Genomic DNA, 13499 nt, shown 5'->3' with positions numbered 1-13499 from the left:
TAAGAAACTCTAAGTTTTCACTTTCCTCTTTAATTCTTCTGGGAAGACCTCTCTCTGTGTCTATTCCATCCCTTTGTTTTAATCATCTTATTTCCCTTCCACCCATTTCCTGAACAATCTCCCTTGGCAGACTTGCTCTCCATGTGAATAATCATGTTAGCTTTTACTTAGAGAGTGTCACAATTTTGTCTCTGAAGTATTGAGGACTAACTGTATCCCACATTTAGAAATAAAATAACTGAGCCATAAGATCATTATCAAAGTTATCATGATTAGTTAACATCAAGTATAAACATAGAACCCAGTTCTTATTTGTGGACCTCCAAATTTCATTGATTAATATACACTTAAAAAAACAGGCTCAGATTTCATGAAATCAGACAGAAACACTGAAAAGCACCTGAAGAGACAACTACAGTTTTTGAAATCTATTATAATATCATATACTATGTACAATATTTTTTCTGTTAAGCCTACCCATAATTAGGGTGCACATATTTTATTTTATTTTATTTTGAATTTTATTGTCAAATTGGTTTCCATACAACACCCAGTGCTCATCCCAAAAGGTGCCCTCCTCAATACCCATCACCCACCCTCCCCTCCCTCCCACCCCCCATCAACCCTGTTTGTTCTCAGTTTTTAACAGTCTCTTATGCTTTGGTTCTCTCCCACTCTAACCTCTTTTTTTTTTTTTTCTTCCCCTCCCCCATGGGTTTCTGTTAAGTTTCTCAGGATCCACATAAGAGTGAAACCATATGGTATCTGTCTTTCTCTGTATGGCTTATTTCACTTAGCATCACACTCTCCAGTTCCATCCACGTTGCTACAAAAGGCCATATTTCATTCTTTCTCATTGCCACGTAGTATTCCATTCTGTATATAAACCACAATTTCTTTATCCATTCATCAGTTGATGGACATTTAGGCTCTTTCCATAATTTGGCTATTGTTGAGAGTGCTGCTATAAAAATTGGGGTACAAGTAGGGTGCACATATTTTAAATATTTATTGAAGGCTGTCCACTAACCGAGGTATATTTTGCAAAATCATCTCAGGTAGAAGACATGTCTTCTTCCTCTGACACAGTAGTATGTTATCTATAATGGCGCCTAGCAATTTTCTGCCTCATATTCAGATCCACATCTGAATCTCCTTTTTCCAACAAATGATAATAAGAATTCATTTTCACCCAGTAAAGCTCAGTATTTGTTGCAGGAGGATATGTTCCTAGCCTCTTTATAGCCTATGGAGTTGTTGCAGAGCTGTGAAGTAGGTTTCAAAGTTGTCATTAGTTTTGGAGCTATGAGCACTTGAGTTATTTTCCCTCTTAACTAAACTGTATAAGAATAATTGTTATTGTCAGAATTAGGGGAGAAACACTCCCTGCAGTCTTTAGATGAAACCCAATTACTACAGAGGGTATATTTTAAAAATGCATAAATTACCACATGCTACCGTTTTTCAATGCTTTCCATATCAAACTTGTCCTTTGGAGACCACATTGAACAAAATGGATCCATGCATTTCTCTTGAATGACAGACAGCAAGCATCACAAGTGAAAGGTGAACAAACTGTCTGATAGGAGCTCCACTAATTTAAATGAAATCTAGATCCCTGAAAAACTCAGAAATCCATGAGAAAAAATAACTTTGTCAACATAATACTAGCCTTTCCTTAAAGACATATTTTTGCTTTAAGAACTCCATAGACATTTCATACCAAATAGTTCCATTGAAAATGTGTGAGAGATGAGACTATGTAAGGGCCTGACTACCAGCATAGAAAGAGCAAATACATATTTCAAGCAAATAAATTAACAAAGCTCATTTTTCATAATTTTTAATTTTCTTAATTTTTTCACAGAAATACATTTAAAGATATTTAAGTGAAGGATTATTAGCTATTATTAGCTGTTCTAATTCTTACAAACATTTGGCTAAAGTAGAGCAAGGATGTATTACATTGATTAATAGAATGACCTCTGATATCAAACCTACATTTTAATTCATGCCCTCCTACCTATCAGTTGTGAGACAGCAGGCAAGGTGGGCAACCTCTCTCTGTTATAGTTTTCTCATGTGAAAAACAGAATAATTAACTGTACCCACCTAATATGGTTATGTGACTTAAAGGAGATAGAGCTTCTAAAGGGTTTAGTAAAATACTGGTACACACTTAAAAGTGCTAGATATCTTTATTATAGAAATATCATACAAGAACATAGATAACTAAAGTTTTTAAGTTTTCCTTATTTCAATTTCCTTTTGAAGTTTCTTTTTTTTTTCCTTTTGAAGTTTCAAAACAAAAATATATTATTTACAAAAGTAATCTCAAGAACCCTTAGTAATTTAGAAAATAAGCTCATTGTAAAAACACATTTAAGTTTTCATTTTTAGGAAACATGACTCAAATAAGATCAAAAGTTTTAATGTTATCATAGGAAAGGGGGCTATTTCCATAACCTTGGGCAAAGAACAATTTCCTATATCAAAGGACATTATCTTCATCTATTTTACTCTATTAAATAGGTTGGTGGAGGGAGGCAGAAGTAAGGGGTCCTTAAGAAAGGAAAGGGACACTCTCCCAGCTAGCCAGATTAACATATGAAACCCTTGTAGTTGGTTTGGTCACCAAAGTGAAGCTATATTGTCCATCCATCTGAACTAACTTTGGATGTACTCATAGAACTTGTATTTTAACCAACAGAAGATTCAGAGGGTTATCAACCACTGGAAGGCAGGCAATTGCTTTGCCAAGTTGTCAAAATAAAGTTGAAAAATAAAACTCTAGTCTTCTGGAGTTGAAGGTAGAAGGGAAAATGGAGACTGCCAAGAATCTAACCCTTCAGGGAAACTATGAGGTCCAAAGCAGAAATGCAGGCATGGAGGAAACACAGAATTTGGGTAAAAACTGGGTCTTGGAAGGCGCACCTGGGTGGCTCAGTTGGTTAAACGTCTGACTCTTGGTTTCAGCTCAGGTCTTGAGATCATGATTTCATGAGTTTGAGCCCCGCATCAGCTCTGTGCTGTCGGCATGGAGCCTGCTTGGGATTCTCTTTCTCTCTCTCTCTCTCTCTCTCTCTCTGCCCCTTCCCCACTCACACTGTCTCCGTCTCTCTCAAAATAAATAAATAAACTTTAAAAGAATTAAAAAAAAAATGCATCTTGGGATAATATCCTATAAGGTCATTCGACAATAAGTCTCAAAAATTGGACCTTCTTAAATTCCTCCTGCCTAAACTAAGGAATAGTTTGAAGATAGCAACCAAGCTACTCCTAGAGGCAGGAAGCTAAATGGCTCCAATTTGAGAAGACAGACTTCAATGTCTGATGACTCTCATCCTAGAAGGGAGAGTCTTTCACAGAATACAGAGCAATGGAAAGGATACTAGCAGCATCTAGTGGCCTACCTATGTAAGTGTCCCCATACTAGGTCCTAGGGTTGAAAAAGTGAGATCCTAAATAAACATGGTGAACTCCTGATGGACTTTAATGGACTTCTCATTTCTGGGAGAATAACAGTGGAAATAAGGGAAACTGTCTGGACTACCATGTTCAAAGCATTGTGGGGGGAACCTAAAGAAGCGTAAGATATCCAAATAGCTTAGTTTAAATGTATTCTTCCTGCACCATTCCCAGTTAAACCAAAATCAGTAAAATACCACTGAATATATAGACCTTTTCATATTTTTGATCAATCAACATATAGAGCATTAAAGTAATTAAGAATTAGTTTCAAGAGAACACATGACATATTTCCTGCCCACAAGGTAGATAAGGTTATAGAGACTGCTTAGACTCTACTTCGACATCTATATCTGGAATTTTTAACCATCTTCTTGCAGGAGACTTCTATATTGTAACATTAAATGGAAAGACAATTTTCTACTACTTCCTATTTATCGACCTGTCTAAATCATTTACCCTATGTCTGATCAAAATATAGTTTATTCTAAATATATCTGAGGAGCTGTTGAAATAAATCATTTGGAAGAATTATCTATTGAGGAGACAACTCTATTTACAATTTTGCCAAATATCTGTGCATTATAGGCCATCAGTGTATTTTTTTAAAGGAATGCACATTTAACAAAATTGTCAAAATCATCTTAAAGAGATGGAAGCAGCTTTCTAGAAAAATAAGTGTCTGATAACCAAAAAAAAAAAAAATCAATTAACTAAGCTCCTCTTTAAAGGTAGAAAAGAAATGGACATTACCTGAATTCTCATTCACGTGACTGCTTTTCAAATATTAAGGAGTTAGCTAAATCTTGCCTGTAACTGCTATATTAGAATTTAGCTTTGATAACTAAAGATCATCCCTTTTTTGAATGCAGCACAGTTTCAAGTTTCTCTTTAAAGCCTTTTAAAAGGCAGTTCTTTTTATTCACAGCTCACTTCTCTTCTTTTTCTAATTAGTAGCTTGAATGCAATTTTCCTTTTTTTTTTTTTTTTTTTTAAATTGAGCAGGCTGTGTAGCTAAATGGTGTTTTTAACATCCCTGCACTGGGGACAGATTCAAAACGAAGGCAGAAGACAATAGAGATTGACTACATACTTCATGGACACAAATCAAGGGAAATGCTGGTAATTACAGGAATTCGGCAACACTTTGTCTCTTGGCATCTGTACTTGGAAAAACAATGAAATAATCATGGACAAATATGATGTGAAATGTGTTTATGGAGCAGCATGTTTTATTAACACTGAGCACTGCAGAGAGATAAGCACCACTTGCTAATTTTAAAATTTCTATGAACTGTGGCAATTAAGCCTAATAATTATTTAAAGACTATAATAAAGATGAGTCCATTTTGTACTGCATTTTAAAGAAAAAAATAAGTACACTGCTAAAGTTCAGTTTAAATGATGTACCACCTGTACAATATTGTACTTTTCCTACCTCATATGATTTGAAACTGGAAACATCTCTTGACACATTAGTCACAAACTTAAGGATTTCCTCAGTTCACATTTTGCCTCTGCTAATTTGGGGGGTTTTGTTGTTGTCGTGAAAACTATTTGTTGGCTGTCTTTTGTGCTTTAGATGTTAAATTTATAGAGTGTTGCTGAAAACCATGGTGGCCATCAAGAAAGAGTAGGTCTACTCGAACAAAGCACTGAATATATTAACTGTTTCTTCCAGAATAGTCATTTTTCCCACTACAGATTCTTTCTAAATAACAACAAAAAAAGCTGCTGATTGTTTTTAGTCCTTTGCTGGAAAACTAGGGAGGCTTGTTAGATCCTTAGGCAGAATGCAACTTCTCCCACTGAATTAGCTCAGTGATAACAGATTCAGACTGGGTATCAAACCATTGGAACTTGCATTGACTAGTGAAAACAGAAACACTGAATTATTGGACATTAATACAGATTTATGTTATGGAAAAATCTATTATATTTTAGCTTGATTTCCTACCAGGGAGACAAGACATTTCTATTAATTAGTATATCCTCTATTTTCTCTCCTCCATACTCTTGTGCTATCTTTTGCAATTCATTGTCATTTCCTGAGTAATTTTATTTTTTCCCTGAGTAATTTTAAGAGATAAACTTGCATATTTTACTTTGTAGCATGAGAATAAAACACAATGAATAGCTAGTCTCTGAGTATAAACCAGGGAACACCAAGCTTCATTCATCTCTGTTCTTTCCTAACAGAGCAAGTTTATTATGGCATTTACACTGAAAAAATATTCATTGTATTTGGTATAGAAAAGAGATGTTGCCAGTATTTATTTCTGAGCCAGAGTTCTGTCAGCAGGAATAGAGTATGATTGCCTCCCCCGCCATAACAAAAAATTCGGATGGGTTGATTTGCAACACTCAGTACATTGCTTGTGTTCTTCCTGCATCCTCAGCAAGATTATTCCAAAACATTGGTACACATTCCACACTTGCAAAGAGGCAATTTCTCATTAGAACTGTAACTTGATAGAGAACCATATTACAAAGGATTATGAAAAAGTAGATTGTGCCAGTAGCATATTTTCAGTGCCTCTCTTTTTTTATTTGCATCCACATAGTTGAAGAGGAACAGAGCTGGCCTTGAGCAAAAAGAAGTTGGAAATCTAAGCCAGCTTCCTTCTGAGGTCTCTAATCCTCCTGAGTTGTGAATTCCCACCCCCCCAGCTTCCAAGACCTTACCCCACTCCACCCCCCACACACAGACACATGTACCTCAAACTTCCTCTCCTGTTTGTTTCAGGTCAAAGACTTAAAGCAACTTTTGACTTTCAGAACAAATGATTTTAAGTCAAAGAGCTGACTTTCCATGAGATATCTGCATTTTCTGAATTTTTGTTTGTGAGATAGAAAAACTATCCCCACTTAGAAAGAAAGATAAAAGGTATTGTTCAGGGGCAAAAGGTAAGGCTGGGGGGTAGAACAAGATAGATTTTATGGAAGAAAGTCAGTCAAATGTTTTTGTTTTGCCAAAATTGTACCAGCCACCTCTCATAACCAGTTCCGAAGGCAAGCTTGATTCAGTGCATCACAGGAATGGAAGGAAAATGTATATAGAAATAATCAACCTGAGAAGGTCCCACACTTATTCTCAGGGTCCACAACCCTGATGCAGCCCTTTCCATCTAAAAAAGAAAAGAAAAAGAAGTAAGGAATGGGGTCAGGGAGGGAAGAAGGGAGACAGGGAGGGAGAGAGGCAGGAAGGGGAAAAGACATTTCGTACTAGGGATAATTGGGCGTAAGGAAGCAATATGCAAGCATTATCTGTTACTTCTGATCCCAGGGGACCAGAACTCCCCACATCTTACTCAGAACATGGGTTCTAAAGTCTGTTTATATGGCAAAAATCATGTAGAATCAACCATCAACAATTTTGCTTGATAATATCTTTTCAGTAAGTTCAGCACTGCCCCAGGGTCATTTTTCCCCCTTCAGACTTAGAAGCAGACCACTGTCTCTTAGTTAAGTACTAGAGGAAGTATGGGAGGTATGTTGTGTGAACAATAAATATTTTCTTGGCTCCTTCTCAGTGTTGTGACATGCCTGCGCTGTGAGAGGCATGCAGCCACAGGACCTGACAGAAGTGGAATCTCATCTCACGTCATGCTGTGCTCAACACCACTGGCAGATGGAGTGGCCGGCACAATCATTTGGATTTAGAGCCATGCAGTCCGGAAGCTGCCCTGCTAAGAACAGGTTTATCAGCACCAAACTAGCACGATTGAACTATTACCCCAACAGGAGTATCCATAGGTTCTTGACCCAGAGACTTGACTTTAAGTTGATTCTAAACCTCAGTCCTCTAAAACTGTTACTTCTGGGAAAGGATCCCCTGGTTATAACCCTTAAAGAATCTCTGAGATGAAAAGCAGGGAATAAACGAGACTGGCAGGAAGAGATGAGCGTGAAGAAAGCATTGGCGTTGGGTTTTAGCTAACGCATTGAAGACAAATGCATGGGGGCCTGGGGTATGGCGATGGTCAAATGTAGGACATTTTCTTTTAAAATGTGTTCGTTCACATCTCCGTGTGGAATATATGTAATTAAACAGCAGGTGGTATTAGGAGGAACTGTGAATATTACCACAGTCTTGAGACACTGGTGAAATGATAAAAAAAGAAACCACAAATTTGATTCCAGCGTGAAGAGAAATAGTAGTTATAGAAATTCACATAAATTTCATAGTGTTGTGATTTTTTGCTGTGCAGAATAAAAAGTATTACACTTATTACAAATTACACTACATTACTGTTACTTCGCTTAACTTCCTGCGTTCTTGCATACTTAATATGTGCTATTCTGTGTGCTCAGCTCACTATTATTTTTAGTCCAAATAATTTGAAATGTAATTTGTTTTGCTTTCCATGAAAAAATATTATTTGAGAAGAATGTAGATTTATATTTCATCATTTCTCAAAGTATTATATGAATGCCTTACCAAATAACTACAAGAAGCCTCTTTAAATAGTAAGTACTGGGGCGCCTGGGTGGCTCAGTCGGTTGAATGTCTGACCTCGGCTCAGGTCATGATCTCACCGCTCTGACTTCGGCTCAGGTCATGATCTCACAGCTCGTGAGTTTGAGCCCCGCGTGGAGCTCTGTGCTGACAGCTCAGACAGAGCCTGGAGCCTGCTTCCGATTCTGTGTCTCCCTCTCTCTCTGCCCCTAACCACTCACATTCTATCTGTCTCTCTTTAAATGTTTAAATAAAAACATTTTTAAAAATTTAAAATAAATAAATAGTAAGTACTTATGCCAAACTGAATTTTCTTTTTATAAGAAAATAGAAACACATGTACATAAGAATTATGGTTCAGAGATTGCCATTTTATAGCATGTAATGTAACAAATTAGTGTAGATATCATTTGGAGTACTACTACCATACCCTCCAATTGCCATTAGCTTATGATGGAGGTTTCACATTTACACTGTTGTTCAATGCAGATATTCCAGAAAGCTGTTTTCCTCCATGTAGTGATTCAGGGACCCAGGACCTATCTATCTGGTAGGACTTCTATCCCCTCAGCCTGCCTAGTCTTCTGCACCCTGCTGATAAAACATGAAAGAAGATGGAAAGGGCATATCTGTTTTCTAAAGGGCCTGCCTCAGAAGTGACACACATTACTTCCACCACTATTCCACTGCATTTTGCTGTACTACTAACAACTAAGGATTTGCTGCCATCATCATTTCTCCCAGGTCTCTTAGTTTTACAAGTTATTCTTTTGTCCCATTTCCAATCAGGAAATTAAGAAAACAAGCAATGAGGTTGGAGCAGAAGAGTGAGTAAAAGGCAAATGGAGGTCACTTCTTAAATCCAGGAATTAAATTACTGGAGATCTAACATCAGTACAATTGTGAAACAGAGGGTAAGTTAGGAGCCACTCATCTTAATTCCACTGGCATCTCTGCCCTTGTTGGGTGAACTGAGAAAAATAATTCTACTCTCTGGGCCTGTGTTTTTGCAGTTATAAAATAAGGGAGTTGCACTAAGGAAAACCTCATAAAGCCGTAATCTGAGATTAAATTACCACATAATTAATTAATATAATTAATAACCTACACAGCTTTTCCACAGGTACATGTATGGCTTTATTTATTATTCTTAAACTATTAAAAGAATCAAAGACTTCATTAGCAGCAGTACTAAGGCCACCACACCTGTTATTACTACAATTAGAATTAAGCTGACCCTTTATTGAGTGCTTACTACATTCCATACATTCTGCTAAATGAAATGAATTTATATATCAAGCTCAACCAGCCAGACATTGCACAAATGAAGACAAAACCTATGCCAACTCTCCTCAAAACTCCTCATGGCTGTATTACACTAGATTCACTGACCACTGTAGGGAACCCCTGGACGAGATGAACTATCGGTAGGCAGTTCTATCGCATCTGTGTACTATGAACTCAGACCAAAGAGTGAAAAATTGCTCTAACCCATGATCCCACCAAGCGCCCTTTTCCAGTTTGAATATTCTGTGTCTCTGATTCCATATTTGAAAAGTGAAGTTTATGTAGCTTACCCATAGCTCCCTCAAATGCCTTAAGTATCCATTAAGTCACTGCTCCAAAGCAATAAAAAACCCAACTTCTGAGAATTAACTATATGAACATAAGGTAATGAAGCCAACTCAATTATCCATGGTAAAAGATGACAAGGCAAAGCAAGACTAAATTGAATATGCAGGTGTCCCAAAACCATATTTTTGCCATTCACCTAAGCTCTTAACTAGCGCTAATAAGCTGCAGAAGAGATAGATTTGAATTTTATCACTTTCTCTCTCCACCCCCTACTTTGGTCTGGTTCAAGTCCTAACGGGCAGTCAACCACCCTTTAAAAGGCAGGAAAAGCAAAGGCTGGACTTTGCAATCAATAGAGTGGATAATTACCCCCTGAGTAATTGAGAGTTAACGGTCTTATATTAACTTCACCCCATTACTCCCAGAATATGAACAAGCCAGAGCAAGTTGTACATGAATACGAGAGAGTACACGAAAAAAAGAAGGGTGGCAAAAGAACTGGGATATTTGCCTTGGGGTTATCATATGATGTGAACTGTAATGACACAAAGCCAGATAACAACGGCAGCCTAGCAGAGTGACTCCAAACATGACAAGATGGTCCACAAGAGCTGTAAGAGAGTTGTTTCCCCTTAGCACCAAATTATTTTTCTCTTTTCTTCCTACAACAAAAGACTCACTCTAGGCTTTGGCTGTGTTCCCAAAAGATTGGGTAATTAAGCAGGTAAGATTTCCAAGGAGAAATAAATATTTTTCAGTTACTAGACACTGTCATTGGGCTTTGATTCAAATGTGCATAATTTTTGAACAGGAAACATAATGAAAGGAATGTTTCACAAATTAATATAAAGCCCAAAGGCATACCTGGCACTCTCTTACATGAAATCATTGTCTTTCATAAGCCAGGAATGTCGACCAAGTATCTTTCTTGGAAAACGCTTTCTCCTTGTAATATTAGCACTGGTTTTACAGAAGGAAAGCTCAACTTCAAGAAAACTGCTCATAAAATACGACCTGAGCCTGTTTTTTCTAGGTTTGATGGCATTTTAAATTAGAAGGACATTGGTTTCAGCATTATCAGGAAAAACAGTGCCTCTTCCTCAGAAGTTGAAAAGCTAAAGAGAAGGGTTAAATGACCTGCATAATTTTACAGAGTGACTAATTCAAATTAGAGGTTTGGATGTAGAGCACTGGGCTCTAGGCCCAGAACCCCAAACTACTATTTTCTAAAAATAATGTGAAACTCTGAAAGGTAAAATGGCTTAAGAAGCTGAAGAAATTTCCCCAAAGTATAATTTCAACCGTGTAAGTGGGAAATAGTCAAGCACAGGTTGAATGACAATTTTAGAGTGTTGAAAAATGCCCGAGTCATCACTGGGGGAAATGGAACAACTTGTTTCCCTTATAGTGATGAGAGGTTTAGGATAATCATTCCACACTCTGTCTGTTCTTCCAACAGCAACGAGTAAGATAATGGTTTAACAATGTGATGGAGAATATCCTTAACTAAATCACATTTTCTATGAACGTGACCTTGGAAATTTAAAGTATTATGCTAAAATATATTTATGAATCTCATTTTATGCAAAACATAAAATAACACAAATATCGAAAAATTAAACATATCAAGAATTGCCTAATATCTAAAACGATGGTGACTGAAATTTAAATTACAAATTCCATTGAATTGGTAAATATTCCTATTATCTGAGCAACACATTTTGTGTGCTTAAACACTTCTATGAATGATTTGTCTGCATATCATACCATTATTTTAATGTTCACCCTCAATGTAATATAAAGTTTTTTATAGTCTTTTTATTTTTCAAGCGATTAAGTCATATTATTCGCTTTCAAGCGAAAGTCACCATTTTTCAAGCCATAATGGTGCTTGGTGGTAGGGGAAAAAATCTGGAAATCAATAATTTGGTGGTAAAATTTAGAGGCAATCAAATGTTAAGATAAAGACTGTGACTGTTATCAACTCATTGTCTGTTGGCTCCAAATACATTTTTCATTGCCTGCGCAATAAAAAAAAAAAAAAAATAGAAGAACACTTAAAGTGTTTTTTTTTTTCCTTTCCTTGCTGGAATGATGTTAAGCTTTGTCAAGAGGGTGCTAGAAGGACATTGCATGAGAAAAGCGTTTTCCTGGCTGGTTGAGGTGTGCTTCTGGACAGGCTCCCACACTGCAGGCGGCTTCTTTTAGTACCAAGCACCAGCACCCAGAGCACAGCAGTTTCCAAAGCACCTGGCTCAGGCAGTCTCATAGTTGAGGACCTTCTGAAGAGCCACCTCATGGTGAAGAGATTTCCCTAGCACTCTCACAGGTGGGTTTCTGGCAAGCTCTAGAGGGCAGATTGCTAGCAAGTTCTAGCAGTGCAACAGTGCAATGATTTTTCTGCCATCTAGTCAGCCTCAGCTCTGCCATCTCCTTCAAAGGCTGCCTCTCAGTCATAGACAGGCAACTCCTCCTTGTGTGCTGTGTTTCAGCCCTAAGTATTGGTGCCACTCTGTCTCTAGTAATACTAGAATCTTTAGAATCCTAGCTACCAAATCCTACTAACTACAATCTGTACTGAGTAATTCTTTAACACAACTTTCCTTGTTCAAATCATTTCACAGGTTCTGTCTTCTGAATGGACACTGACTGATACAAACTAAGACTGAGTGACTCTCATTCTCCATAACGTTACTATCAGAGAGATTACTGTGAATATTTTAGAGAAAATAAAAAGAATATTTGAAATATGCTAGTAACTTGAATATTTATGCATTCAAAGGAGGCAGCCACTGTTTACATTTATTCTTCTAAGAAAATTTTCTTGAAATACGATAACTTTGAATTATGCTTAATTTTGGGGAACTCATCCCTTATATGTGGCCGTCTTACGTACAAACACATAAGCTCTCTAAAATGTTGTCAATGTTTTATGCCAGCCAATAGTTCACTAAATGTTGAGTCTGCAATTTATGTGTAAATATAATTCTTTGTAACTGCAAATATGAAACCACACACTGACCACAATTACAGAATGTTTAAAAATATTTTGAAACTGAAATGAGGTATGACTTTGTTCTCCAAGCGACATTCTTTTATGCATCTTCTACCAGTACTTGCATCATGCTGATCCTGTCTGCTCAGTCAAGTATCTTTTCCCTTACACTGAAAAGCAGTCACAGGGGGAATAAACTCCTAGGCAGAATGGATCAGCATCCAGCTTGAAAACCATTGTGAATATTTATAGAGCATTTGAGCATTATTAGCTGAATCTTTTCCTCAAAGCACTGTTTTTTTAATATGTGACCAGAATGATAACTGAGAAAAGAAAATTCTGTGTGTGTACGTGGTATGTGTGTATATGCGCACATATGATCAAGTGCTCACATTTGTGTAACTTTCCCACTGACATTTTTCCTGTGGCATTTTTATCATCCTCCTCAAACCCAATTCTGTCTCAGTATCTTTCCTTTTACGTATCTTGCAAAGTCTATGACCAGACCTTCTTTCTCTTGAAACAATGAAAAACAGAAGCAAAGTTCACTTTATCAAAGCAATGCAGGCTCATTCAACAGAAATCAAGATATAAAAGTCTATAACTAATACCCATAATTCTTCTAACTTATCCAGAGTCAACTTCTGTTACCACCTTGTATACACATACATATGTATGGACATTCACATATACAAGTCATGTTCTTCAGGATATTTTTCTAAATATGCAATATATGTATTGATTGTTTTCTAACAGATTTTTTCAACTAGTACACTTATATAATATATTACATTTCAGTACTACAACATTTTAATATTGAAAGAGCACAAGGTAAAATTAAATGACTAATAAGAAGAATATGAAACAACAAAGAATAAGAAAAGTCTGAAAAAACCCTGGAAGTAGGAATATTTATTTTCTAACAAAGCATTGTGTTGACCAAACAAATTGATTTTGTCTAAGTCCCCTTTAATGGGAGAAAAATAGCATTGTTTATAATAA

At 36.7% G+C, this 13499-nt stretch overlaps 1 pseudogene; it reads left to right on the top strand.

Moving 5' to 3' along the window:
* Positions 1–13499, top strand: part of LOC122230305 — a 66607-nt pseudogene that overhangs the window by 29008 nt on the left and 24100 nt on the right.

This window comes from Panthera leo, chromosome A1 (genome assembly GCF_018350215.1).
Source record: "Panthera leo isolate Ple1 chromosome A1, P.leo_Ple1_pat1.1, whole genome shotgun sequence".
In the NCBI taxonomy this organism is placed as follows: domain Eukaryota; kingdom Metazoa; phylum Chordata; class Mammalia; order Carnivora; family Felidae; genus Panthera; species Panthera leo.
Note: the sequence above shows the minus strand (reverse complement) of the source record. Positions and strands in the feature narration are given on the sequence as shown.